General features: G+C 37.6%; 1 protein-coding gene across 6 annotated transcripts in view; it reads left to right on the top strand.

Moving 5' to 3' along the window:
• FIGN (fidgetin, microtubule severing factor) overlaps positions 1 to 14,291 on the top strand; it is a 103,490-nt gene that overhangs the window by 23,492 nt on the left and 65,707 nt on the right. For 2 of the 6 annotated variants that reach the window (XM_075093322.1, XM_075093321.1), the window contains one exon: positions 13,976 to 14,124. The exons of the other annotated variants lie outside the window; for them this stretch is intronic. The gene's annotated coding sequence lies outside the window, so the exon portion shown is untranslated. The remainder of the gene's footprint in view (positions 1 to 13,975; positions 14,125 to 14,291) is intronic. 6 annotated transcript variants of the gene reach the window in all.

Raw genomic sequence — 14,291 nt, 5'->3', positions numbered from 1 at the left:
TGCCAATATGAATCATGTTTTTGTTCTTTCATCATTCAAGTGGTATTTCTGAGCCAGAGAATAAGTAAACCCAGGTATATCTTGTGGCTATTTTAATGCTTTATGTAAGCATTTCACATGCCAAAAATAGACAATAGTGTCTCTGGTTTGCATTGGTTTTAATGTTAAAATAACATTTCAGTTTGTCAAACACTCTTATTTAATCTGAAGATTTATTTTTCTTAATTTAAGTTTTTATTGAAAGTTATTAGTATTGTCTCTAATTCCTGGTAATTTGGCAGCACTGCAATGAAGTAACTTGGGTGCACACTTTGTAGTGCAATTGACGTAGTGACAGTACTCTGTCTTCATTTGTTCTGGCTTTTCTTTTCTTTTTTTCTTTTTTTCTTTTTTTTTTAAACCCGTCTTTTCGGGTCTGAGCATGTTATAAATGTGACTAAACAGAACTGTCTACATCTGCAAAGACAGAAACATGCTGCTTGCTTGTACGTACTGCAAAATTCTAATAGTTTTGTGCTATCTGTTAAATTCAGTGTGCTTTTTGCATTGTGGCACGAAACAGTTGTGCTGCGAGGGAAGCTGGCTGCCTGCCAGCCATCGACTATGAAATCCCGGTTACCTGAGAGCTTATCAGTTCTTTTGCTTTGTAAAAGAAAAAGTGATGAAAATGTTGGTAAACTGCCATGAAGGTTTAAGGCTTCTGGAATAAGGAGCCGTGTAATCAGATTGGAAAATGGAGCTTGAGATTCTCTGCATGGGAAGCAGTCGCCTGTGGACCTACCGAGATGCTGTGCAAGTGCCCGAGCTGACCACTTTGTTAGCAAATCAGCTTGTTTGCTGCAGCAGCAGGGTGGAATAGGCTAGTCCTTGTGATGGTATGTAACACAAGTAATACCTCTTGCTTTGCACAGTGTAATCAGCTTGCAATTAGCTCACTCTACATTAACCTTCTTGATATTTTTCCCTTTTGCAAGACTGTGCACTTTAAACAATTAACTATAGAAAGTAATCCTTCAAGCAAATCAAAGCAATCCTTTAATTTTATCACCCTGCTGAAAAAGTATCAGGTGGTCAACTGGTCTTCATCAGCTGCTGGAAAATCTCAGGCTCAGTGTAGCGTGGAGAGGTTCTTTAACCCATTCACATTTAGAAAAATGTCAAGATTTTATATTTCTCACATAATATAATGCTGCATCATGAAGCTGCAATTGGAATTATTTTAATGAAAAGCCTTGGGAGAGCCCTTTCCTGTACAGACAGCTTTTACGCTTCTGTTTGTTTAGGCATTTCCATACACTACCTCTCAGAAAGCTTTGATGACACAGCCACTTGTACTCATAATTCCACTGCTTCACCTCCAGTGAACTTGATTCACTAAGGTTGGAGAGAACAAGGCTATCGTTGCTGATCTTGTGCGTTGCTTTTTAATCCTCTGAAATAAAAGCCAGATAATGGGAAAATTTGTGTTATAGGCAAACTTCCTTTTAGGTAGGAGAGTAAAAGTTTTAATGCCATTTGTGGAAACGTGGAAGCTTGAAGTTTAGCTAAGGAAAATAAAATGTAATTTGAATTAAGAGTGCAGAACACGACCTGCCTTCCTGCTATTTGCATGGCCTACCCAACCAAAAGTTCCTTTGTCTATTTGATAGTTTGGGGTTTTATTACAGGCATGAATTTTCCAGAGTCATCCTGTAAAACGTGATGATTTATACTCTGGTGATACAATATAACAGGAATATGGCTAGTATTTTGTGTAAAAGTTTGCTTCTATTTAAATAATTGTTTGACATGCCTTGCTAATTTCTGAACTTAAATCACTCAACAGTTGTGCTCATATGAATAAGAGCAGTGAAATTAATGACAAAAATATTTACGAATAATAATGCTGTGCATGAGCCTTATCCATAGTACATTCATTATATGAAAATAAATATTGTGGGTGATTTAAATCTGTTATGAACAAAGTGATCTGAAACTTCTGTCCAGATATTTTGTTTAGAAGACATTGGAAATGGTCAGCAGCTGCTTTGCTGCCCCCCACAAAAAGTCATTTCAGTCATTTCATTGAATTCCTGTAGATCACAGCAATAAACTGAATTTATAATATGTGGTCCTCTTTTACCAATGATATCTGTGAAAGCAGTATTGACTGGCTCTGTTAAAGTCATCTTTTATATCTCTTTGTAGAATGTGAGCATATTTTGAAAATACAAAGCCAGATCCTACTAATCACGCTATGCTTATCATATTTTAATGTTGGCTTTGGGTTAGTTCTAATATGTATAAAAATTCTGGAATTTGTGTGCACATCTGTTTTCTGTGTGCCCCAATTTAAAAAAAAAAGGCAAAAAAAAACCCCCAAAAAACCTGCATACATCTTATGCTGCAAAGATCTATTTTATATTCTTTTAGAGGACAAACTCCATTAGATATGCACTTACTGTACATTGGATTGTAAATCTTACAATTTAATGGTAATTCAGTGAGCAGTTATTGCTTCTGTGGCCTTTTTTCTTTCTTTTTTGTCCCATCTCACTTGTGAAATAGGGTTACCCTTTACAAGTGTCACATCCATAGATTCATCTTTTGTACTCTATAGTTGTTCCTAGTGCATCATTCTAAGTGAAAAGAAAAATAGGAAGCCAAAGCTACAGGAGGGGCATTGGGGGAGGGGGTCTATACATAGAAATACAGCATATAGCAGCAGAAAGACCAAGGCAGTTTAGCATCAATCTAACAGATTAAAATTTTGCTGTAAAGGTACATTTTCTTTAACCTCATTCTCATTCGTTTTTCCATACCACTGTAGCTGGCGTTTGAATTCCCAGGAAGCAGAAATGGTGTCTTAATGATACGAGCCTTTTTGCCTTGCTTACACTGTTAATACCCTTATCCCTTTTCAGATATGAAATACTTTTTGTAGAAACAATATACACATTTGTAAAGAAATTATAAAAGGATTCTCCTTTTGAAGATAATGAGTTCTCTTCAGGAACTGCAGGTTACGTGGAACACAAATGAGCTCTAAGTGGAGGGATTTAAAGTCCTGCTACAGCATTTAATTTCTTGAGGAAAGGAGTTCAGTTCAAGGTTAGCCTGTTATTGTGGCACTGGCAACTACTACTCTCATTCCTGTTCTTCTGCCAGCAGTACCGCACAAAAGGCAGTCATTTTTATTTAATACGTAGGGAGGTATTAATCACTGCAGTGTTTTCTCGCAAAAATTTGTCTTATCAAATTCATTGTTTCACTACTCATGACAATAATAGGTGTTTAATTACTCAATAAGAGCAGTTTATAGATTCCATTTTTTCTGTTTGCTGGACAAATGGTATTGATTTTGTACTTTGATGCAACATGAAACTGTATTAAACACAATTAGAATTCTAAGGCTGGCAATGTGTATCAGCTATGGTAACTGAGCTTCTTGCTAAAGACACTGCATCTTCCAAATTTTCACTACATTTAAATTCCCAGGAGAAGAAAAGATCTTTAAGGACACTCCTTTTTTTACTCGAGTTCTTGGTGTGTTTTTTCTTGATTTTCACTAGCATTTATGATCACCAGAAATTTTATATATTCAAGACAAATAATTTCTGTAATTTTTTTCAGATAATAACCTCTTTACAGCAGTAATAAGTTGTGAACATTCCAACCTCCTCAACAGTTTTACCATTGTCTCTTCCTACCTTCATGCCATACTTACGAACAAGATTTCTTGTGTGGGAAAAAAAAAAAAGATGTTATACCCCAAGCTTGAGTTTAGACAGTAAAAATTTATGAGGTTAGGGAAGACAGCAGACTTCTTTTTCTATTTTTCTTAGAGCTTTCAGTTTTCTTCAAAGGGTGACTATTAAGCCACGTGTGGGTTTTTCTTTTTCTTTCTTTTTTTCTGTCTCTTTTTAAAATTATTTTTAGTGATGGTTATTATTCTACTGTCATTCATGGCATGTTATTGATATATCAATACTTGCATAGGCTCGAGCTCTTTCTTCAGGTAGGATTTCACCTGATTTGCAAAAATTGCACTGCCAAAATACTTGTTCAGTTCTTCCTTTGTGGTCACTCCATGTTTAATTACAATTCTTTATTGCTACTGGTGCTTTTGTATCAATTTCCAATTTGGAGTGTTTAATGTTTTCTTATTTTGTGCTCGGTTTGGTTCCCAAAGAGTCAGAATTAAAAAGCGTGAACTGAAGGTGAGCTTACCGAAGTATTTGTATCTGAATCAAGAAAAGAAGAATAATGCCTGTCAATGTACATTCCACTGTACAAACTTGCTTAAGTAACCAAATCTTTATGATCTCTTGATGCTTGTTGGATTCAAGCTTTTAGGTAAATAAATTAGATAAAATTCTTAGTGGACAATTCCTACTTTTATTAGTTCTGGGTTCTGTTTGGAGCCTATGTTTTTCCTCATTTAGAGCAGTTGGTGTATTTCTTGAAAATACAGGCAGAATTTATGAAAAGTATACCTTGATTGAATAATACTTTTGAAGACAACATGGCACAGATGGAGATATCTGTGTTAATTTTTCCTGCATCTAAATGTTTTCAAAGTGCTGTTGAAATGGATAAAGGAAACGCAAGTACTTGAAACATCTATTGAATTGCACATATAGGTGTGGGTGTGCATGTTGGGGAGCAATGTTAGTATGAGGAAACACACAACATTTAATCACCTGTTTTTAAAGGAAGCAGTATTTTTGCCCCCTCCTTTAGGAACCTTTCCATATTGCATAATTTCACAAATACATATTAATATATTTACGTTCATGTTTTTGTTACAATTTTTTCCAATCTTTCACAGAGTATTCCCTGAACTCTGAAAAGCTGCAATTCCTTATTTAAGCTTACTTTAAGAGCTTCAGTGGGACTACTCGTGCCTAAACTTAAGGACATGCTTAAGTGCTTTGCTAGCTCAAACTCGATACTGGGTGGACCTTCTTGTTTCTCGTTTCAGACAAATGATTTATTTCCTATATGTTCTGGATAACTTGGGAACCAATGGTTCATTCCATTGTTTGTGTTTTAGGCGGTGGGTTAGGTGTTCTTCACTTTATGAAAATCAGTACAAATTTCAATTACATGAACAGTAGGTAAGACATTAAGATTAGACCATACATCCTACATCCTTTTAATCTGTGGTGGTGTCTCAGCTGTCCAGATGTTAATGGGAAAATTGAATAAATGTAAGTGGGATTCTGAATAATTGAATATATTGTTCTTATTTATTTGGGTTACTGTAGCACTTAGAGGTCTCAACCAAGATGGTGACCTCGTTGTGCTGGTATTGTAAAAACATGTAGTGAGAGACTGTTCTGCGTCAGAGAGGTTACATTCTAAATAGCTGAGACGGACAAAGGTTAATAGGGACACAAAGAGGCGCTGAAATGTGAAGAGACTTGCCCAAGGTCATATAGCAGGTCAGTAGCAGAGCCGCGAGTTAAGCCTACATCTCCGGACTCCTATTGCAGTGTTCTATACACTAGATTGCCTCCCCAATGATTAAACTATCTGCCTTTAATAGCTATTGAGGGAAGTAATTGTCTTTGATTTAGCTGGGAATTTTGGACAGTGACATTTGACTGCGTTGCTACTTGGTTCTTGCGTGTTGTAGAAAATACAGAGATATAATTCGATAGTATGGGAAAGAACATTAAAGCATGACTCTTACTTTGCCCTGCTTATTGCAAATTTAGTAAATACTTTCTGAGAGGTGGACACTATTTCATAGAATGTTAGCTACAACTGCTGGTGTGTCTTGCTGTTTTATGCATGCATTTTTGCTTTTCAGGTGTAGCATACAATATCAGAGGTAGGGTTAACCACCTTGATTGGCCCTCAGGGAATAATGTTTTAATTACTTTGGCCAAGCCATCCTGAAGCCTGTATCCTCCTTATGACAGTTCACTTCAGAAGCTACACTGCTTCATTTCAGTAACTTTATTACCATTTGGCTCAGAGATTGCTATTTCGCCTTGGCCACAGATTTCATCAGTTGCCCGGTTCACCTTTGTCCACACTATACTTGTGAAATGACCTGCTCCTTTAGTGCTTGTCAATAGTAAATTGCTGCATCCTCAGTGTCCAGGCTGAAGCACAGTAAAGAACACAACTCTTTATTAAATTACTGGATTTTACACTTAATTTTTGGGGATTAAACCTCAATGTGAAAAGTCTTAATTACCATTTAATACCAAGTAATTAAAGCACAGGCCAGGGTCAACTATATAAAGCGCGTCAGTTTGAACTGCCACCTGATTAATAGGCTTGGTGATATAAAAAGTTCAGCACAAAAGCATGCTCTGCCAGGGTCACTGCTTTAATAGCTGTGGAAAGCGCAGTTTTTGCTGTAATTCTGTTCTAACAATCGGATCAAAATAATAATTTGTGAGGTGTTCATGGTTGGCTTCTCCAGGGTGACGTCAGGTGAATTATTTGAATTTGACGTCAGTTAAATTGGTTTTGTGGGATATATTGATGAGCAAACTGGTTTGGCTCAGATCTTTTCTTTATTTCATTTACATCCTTTAAAGTGAACCATCAAGCCTAATTTTTTTCCAGCCTTCTCTTCCAGACGAGAGTTTAGTTTAGGGAAGGATAGATGATGTGATGTGCATCAGTTGTGTCTATGTTTTCATCTGTTTACATACATACAATCATTTATTTATTGTAGCTCAGGTGCTGTATGCACTTAGGTGTGTGTTTGCCTGGGAGCGTGTGTTTGGGATTGTGTGCACACAGTTATACTGAATAGTTGGCTGAATAGCTGAATAGCTATGTTTTTATATCCACATATATATATATATCCGTATTGTATTCTGTTATGAATGCTTTTCCTGCTCTGTGCTTAGCCCCAGAGGCTCTGGTCTGCAGGATCATTTGAAAATTGTGCTGTGTTCACATTTAATATAGAGGGGTTTTGTTTTGTTTTTTTTAAACACTTAACAGTTTATTGATAGGGCCTGGGCAAACTGCTGCACCTTCAGAGGACTCAATTAGCTTTTGCTGGGCTTGGTGTGCATGCAGCAGGCAGCCCATGCCCATGCATTAGCAATTGCAGGAGCCATAATGATTTTCACCTACTGACGGCTCTGTGAGCATTAATTTTGACAACACCCTACAAAGCAGGTAAGCATGGTTATCCCCACTTTATTATCGAGGCCTCGAGAGGAAGGATTAAAGCCTCGATCCCATGGATAAGTGTGCGTGTGCTTAGCTCTAAACATGTAGGCAGACCTATGGGTTTGAGTGGGAGAGGTTTTTTCAGCAAAGTTGAGGACATATGTTTTGAGCAAATTATCTAAGTGAGCAGAAGATTTCTGTGTCAAAGCTAGGATTTGGGTCTGGAATACTTGGTTCTGGCTTTATTCCTCATACTTCAGCACCACTTTCAAAAAACCTTACAAATACTGGGTTTTATTATTTTCTACAATGATTACTTAAAATATAATGACAGGGGTGTCAGTTCTCATACTTCCAGTGAAGATTTCTGACAGTTGTGTGAGTTACTTGCTGTGAATTCGTTTCAGTTTTGGTGTCATGTGGATCAGGTGTTTTACTTTGCTTTTTTGTTATCATTTTTGAATGTAAATTTTGCTTTCACCTATGCTCTATACAGTTATAGCACACAAGGTCTTCAGCTGAGATTTTGGTCCCTCTGTACTGGATGCCCCACTTCTCTGTGAGAGCCTGTGTGAAGAGGATACAGTTAAAGGCAACAGAAGTTGAAGTCTGGAGAAACAGTTCTCTTGGCTTTTGTTACAACCTTGTTTGAAAATCATGGCGGAGACAGCTCACCCAGCCATGAAAGGGGCCAATGTGCTTTTTCTCCAGCCTGGCTGGAGGTCAACCCCTCACCCCTCTAGGCAAGCCAAAGTTTCCCTGAGGGCACTTCTTGGCAGAGCAGCCCTTGGGCTCTCTCGCTGCTTACTCCTCCAGTACTTCCTTGGGCACTGGCTGCTGGCTCTGGGGGCTGTGTGCGGGTTTTGGGGGGAGCTGGGATTTGTTTCATCCCATCCTCTGGCCTGAGCTGCAGGAGTTGATCTGTGTCCAGCTCTACAAATGGAGCACTGCATGGGTAGCGCAGGACCATACTGCAAATGGTGCCGTGTGGGGCTGGCACAGTTGCCACTGAGCCCCTGTTCCTTTCTTTCTGGATGCTCGTAAAGCTCTCCTTTAATTTGACAGTTGCGGCGTGCACATTTTAAATAATAAATGGGAAATCCAACTTCCACTCTGGTTTTTTTTGGCATTTGCTCATGATCTGCTTCTGCTAAGCATGAACGTCTCCTGCTAGATGGGAATGAACACGCTGATGTATGTTCACATGCTCTGAGATAGTGTTCAAAGCAGTTACAAGTTGTTTTATCAACCGTATGTCTTTCAGTTTTACTCTTAAAACAGGACTAGTGCAGCAATAAATTGAAACTTCAATTGTCAGAGTATTTCAGGTTCTGATAAATAGACACAGCAAGCCTAGCTATTTTTTAATATTCCTACTATGATGAAATAAGTTTAGCTGAATGATTCTGGAGAGATGAACAATTTCAGCATACTGAGCAAGGAAAAGGGAACCTTGTGATGCTAAGTGATTCACTGATTAAACTACAGAAATTATGCCTCAGGCTGTGCTGTAGTTGGAACTTCCTAGAAAACTGTGTTCTTTTCATAATATATCTGATAGACACAAGGCAATATGAAAATGTCAGTCATTCAAATTTAGGCATTCATAAACACATTTCCAAAAGTGTTGCCCTATTTTGCAGGTGGCAAAATAGAGGCTGAGAAAAATTGCTTGAGAAGCACTGTGATCTAGCAGACAGTGACTCTTGTGGTAGTCAGCTGGGATTACTGAAGCTCCAAGGTTGAATTGTAAAAGGGTTAAATTCTGAAAAGGTAGTGGGGCCAAAAAAGAAAGGATTTATTAGCGTATTTGAAATTGTTTTCAGTTCAGTCAGTAGCAGATTGATGACAACACCACCAGCTTTCTTTTTTTGAAACTGAATCTAGGCTTCTAAAGCATTTTCATATCCTCTGGTAGAATCTGTTGGAAATCTGTCCACAGAACTCCAGATCATCATGGCTGAAAAACCTGGACTGCAAAAATTGGTGTGATGATAAAAAGAACCCATTGTTTTCTGAGTCCCTTGTTCCAGGACTTGGTTTGACAAGTTCAAAACAGCCCTCCTGTGAATACATGACGGAACTCTGAAAAATCAGAGCTCAAGTTCTCTGCCTTTAAATATGCTGGTTCCTTATTCTCAGAGATTTAAAAAACTAGCCACTATCTTTAAATTGCTTACTAACTCATAGAGAACACTTTTAATAGGAGCATATGTGCGAAAATGCTCTGTAGAGCCTCCCCACCTCCATACCAACAGAACTAAATAAACAGCAGCAGGGTGGGTTTGGGTTTTGGTTTTGGTTTTGTATGTTCTGGAAAACTCTCCAGTGGACAGACTAACTACATGGCATTTTAGCCTGTTCTGAGGAGGCGAACATTAGTAACTGAAGAAAAAAAAGAGAATTATGATAAAGGTTGATACCCAATCTAAATAAATATTTGAATGCTCTTTGACAATTACAGCCTGTCGAATTTTTCGATGTACAAATCTATTCTAGACAAAGGAAGGTGCTGAGTACAGGCATATTTCCATTGAGTGAAGTGAGTACATCTCAATTCTGATACCTGCTTGACACACTTAAAAAAAAATAAAAAGAAGAAAGAGTTTGATGAACAAAACATAGAATTGTTTGGTTCTATTAAGAAATGTCACCATTTATCTAAGTAAAACTATTAAGCCATAACCTGTATCTTTTCTTTCACCTTGGTGTATGTCTGGGGTAAAGGTTCAAACCAATCCTTTTCATGTACATTATCCTGGGCTGCAATTAATCACAATCTAGTTCTTTTAAAAAGAATCCATTAAGAAATCATACCAGATGAGCAACCATTAAAGTAGAAAATCTGATGCATTAAGAGTTAGAGGCTTGCCATGTGAAGTTTGTGTAGCATTTAACAACACTTAGAAGGATGTTAAGAGTAACTTACATGTTATTCACAGGAATGAAAATTAGAGGAAAAAACTAACATACAACTGAATGAAGCCCATGTCCTTCTCAGTAGGAGAGAACATTGATTGTCACTGTGCAGCAAGAAAGCCTTTGCATGATCTTATGACAAAATGGAGGATATTAAAGTGATGGTTTACTAAATAGAAAGTCACCACACAATGCTGCAAACCAGTTGTTAATGTGGAAACATTGTCTTCCATTAAAAGAATAAAACATAAACAGAAGAAAAGTCATTCACTTTCCTGGAGGGAAATAAACAGATAAGTTATCTGAGTTCTTGCGTAGCATGGCAGCTGCCGCAAAGCAGCCCTGGTAGGCTGCTCACTAAAGCATTGGGCAGTTGAGGCACATCAGCCATTTCAGGTACCTAAACAGTGGTGCACCAACCAGGAGTCTGGTGTTGGGAGGACCTAAGTGAGGTAGGAACATATATCTGAAATAAAAAAATGTGTTTGCAAACATTATGACTGTAACAAGAAGTATGCAAGCTTAGATTGAAGACCTGCATAACTGTCTCTTGGAAGAGGCCAATAGTGGATGGTAGAGAAGAGTGTGAGATGCCACAAGTGTGGAGCCATGCAGGAGCTGCAGGCATCGTGGCGGAAGGAGTGTGCGCCCAAACCGCCATAGGCAGTGAGGGACTGAACCACAGTGCTCAGCAGGGTGTTCGGTTTCCAAAGGGATGTAACGCTGTCTGCACTGTGAAGAGCTATTGAATGAGAAATAAGAAAGTTTTAACTGATTGCCATAATGTCTAGCCATTGAAGCAGATTTAGGGAGGGCTTTTTTTATACAGTGGACAATTGTTAGTTATTAGCTGGAAATATGCTAATGAATCTAATAGGAATAAAATGAGAAAGGATTCCATAGAAATTGCTCCAACTATCACACTTAATAGGCAGTGATAATCCTTCTGTAGTTTTTTTAATCACTCTATCAACTTCTAGAGAAGTAATATTTTTCCCCATCAAATTTCATAGATTGGAAATGTCTTAAAATTGTAATTTCCAGTAAATTTATGTAGAGTTTTTCATAGGAATGCGTATGCTTCTGCGGGTACTGAATTAGAAAGTTTTTAAAAGGAAATAATTATAAAAGTAGAACCTTCCAAAACACAATCTTCATGGAATCACTTAGTGGGAAGAGTCTGACTTGTGCTACCTCTAAAAAAGTTCTGCCAGAAAGAAATACGGTATTTAAGAAAGAGATAAGAGAATGGTAGACTTCATTATCTGCACAATTTTTTTTTTTCTTTGGCAGGGTCACAAAGTACAACTGGTGTGGTGGAAGGAGAGAGAGCTGCTGTATCATAGCAATATTTAATGACAGGAAGGGCTGAGGAATGTAGGCAAAGGTTTTGCAATGGTTGTCCTTGGTCTGAAAAGCCCTGTGGACCTGCTCATGGGGCGCCTTACAGGGAGCCAGATCCTGTGGTTATGATCCTGAATCTGCAGGAGAATGGCTGTGGAATGTTGTGGTTGTCCGCATCTTCTGGAGGTTCACCTCTGGATCATCCTCTCTCTGTTGTCAGATTTCTCTACGCCTTTGGTTGTGTAATCGTGGTGGTGGTTGTGGTCAACTTCTGGAAGCAGAGGGGCAGCAAATGCAGTTGTATTATGTTTATGAGAGTTGTACTCTGCTAAGTCAATAGTAGTTGGAGAGAGAACTGGAAAATATGTATGGCTGGGGGAAATTACTATGAGTCTATAAGTAGCTTTTGTATCATTTGTAGGATAGCTTTTCAGTAGCCATCTCTGTGTTGCTTATACACTAAAAGCCTCATTCAGGAAAACCATATTTAGGTGTGGTTTTAATTAAGTACATAAATAAGTTTCAACTTTTTCCAACTGAGATGCTCCCCTAGATGAAGTCTAGCCATATTAATAATTCCTTTTTAATATATCTGGTGTCGAGTACTTTGGAAAGGCTTTTTAGGGAAAAACCTCTCTTTTTTTTTTTTTTTTTTACTTATTAGACGAGATCATGTAATTAGGAAAAACCTTTTCTTCTTTTAGGTAAATAAATCAAGCTATTTGAAATCTCTCTTCTTAAAATGAAATTTTTTGTGTCATGTGTGAAGTCTAGTGCTTTGAAAGTCATCAGAATGTGAAATAACAAACTAGCATGTAAAATTACTAATGAGAAACAAAACCTTTTCAGTAGTGCTTAAATACATTATGGGAATGTCAAAGAATATTCCCTAATATTATGTTGCTGTGTTGTACCTTTCTGGATACACTGCAATCATTAAATCCTGAGAATTGGTTTCAAATACATCAAAATTAGGAGCCCCTTTGCACAACTTTCATGTTCATCTCTTCTTACAAGTTGGTAATTAGAGTATTTAACCTTACTCTCTCTCTTTTTATTAGAAAATGTTGGGTTTTTAACAATTACAAAAATACTAAAGCAGATCCAGTGGTTATTTTGGCAGAGAGCTTGAAACATTCTTGCCGAAATTCCACAAATAAAAAAGCCATCTAAATAATCACCCTGAGCGAACTTTCACAGGGAGTTCATTCAACTTTTATAAAGGATAATTACATTGGTGTTTTAACGTGGGGCAAAGGAAATGATAAAATTAAGGCATAAGAGACACTATTCCTATTTTGAGAAGATAGTAAAATAATTGGTCAGGGATTTTTATTGCCATTTTATTATACAGAGGGTTTTTTTTACTTTCACGTGGTTGGATTTTTTTTTTTTCTTCATGCTCTTTAAGCCTTGTGTTTAGTGGCACAAATCTGGGCAGAGTGGGTAAGAAACTGCATTCAGTGAGATCTCCTGATGTATTAATAGCACATTTTTGAAGTTGTGGATGTTTATGTGTGTTGTAACTCTGCAGCTTCCATCACCTTCCTCCCACTAACTCTCTCTCCCTGTGCCTTGTGTCTGGTAGATGAAGAATGTCCATTTAAATGCTGCCAGCACTTTACTAGTTACTACATTAAAGGAAGGACTGTGAACTGTTGGCTGGGGTAGGTTCGTTGCTAGCTGATGCCTTCTGGGGCACTGGAGTGAAATACTGGGTTACAGGGCTTTTCTGATGTATGCAGATCAGAATCAGCCCACGAATCACATAGGCTAAATTGTCTACACAAAGTACGTTGCCCAGTATCATCTACATAATGTTGTGTAGTAGAAGTAAAAGCGTTTGGCATTTCATCCTTTTCTCTTCTTTTATACGTCTGTAAATACAGGGCAAAACTAAATTTTTCAGTTTTGTACTGCCTTAATTTGGATGTTTCTATTGAGTAAAATTCCAGAATTAAAACAGCAGTGCTGCAAACATCTTACAGACCTGAACTTCTTTCCCGGCGTTGCTGCAATGCTTGTATTCTGTACTGCGCCATCCTTTCGTGAGATCTGAACACTGGGTTGCAGCAGCAAGAGCAAGCATCACTGCAGTTGATACAGAACTGACATTTTAAAACAAAGTAACAAATATTTGTTATATTTTGCTACATTTATTTGGCAGTTTTATTTTTTTCAAAAGAAAATTTTTTTTTTAAGTTTTGATTGCTTTCAATGAGTTTTGTTTTCTTAGCTTTCTTGTACTTTTCGCAAACAGAAATTAAGAAGGAACTTAAGTCTTCTAGATTCAGTGCCTGTCCTGGTAATAACATAAACCTATGTGCTAAAGGAGAGTTTCACTGTTAGTCAATAACTGTGTAAACAATTAAATATGTAAATGAGGAAGTGGGACATTTAGCTATTGCTCTATCTTCTTTGCCAAAGGATATTAAAAAAAAAATTATTTTTTTCATTTAATCTTGTCTGTACTTTTCCAGGTGTACTGTGATTAATTTCAAACAATTCAAAATTATTTTGAAAGGAGTCGTTCCATGTAAAATACAGGCATGAATTCATAGTTTTGTTTTGGTTTTTTTTTCAGGATTTGTTTGGCAGAATTTCACCTAACGCTCTATCCAAACCAGCAAGCTTCACTTAGTTTCAGCCCCAAATTACATCGTTCGACCCCAGTAGAAGTTTCCTCCGTTTCAACAAATCGAGCCCAAGTTTGTGTGACAGTGGATAGATGAGGTGAGCTGATGAGGGTCTGGGAGGCATTGCAATCAGAGTGGCAGGTGAGGCAGCTCTCAGTGAATGGATTTGAAGGACTAAATGTGAGGGTTTAGAAACGGAGGAATTGCCATAGTGGATTACAGCCAAAGTCCATCATGAAAATATTTTAAGTTTGTCGGTAGCTA

This window comes from Phalacrocorax aristotelis, chromosome 5, assembly GCF_949628215.1.
Source record: "Phalacrocorax aristotelis chromosome 5, bGulAri2.1, whole genome shotgun sequence".
In the NCBI taxonomy this organism is placed as follows: Eukaryota; Metazoa; Chordata; class Aves; order Suliformes; family Phalacrocoracidae; genus Phalacrocorax; species Phalacrocorax aristotelis.
The sequence above is the reverse complement of the archived record's forward strand: the minus strand, read 5'-3'. Positions and strand labels throughout refer to the sequence as shown.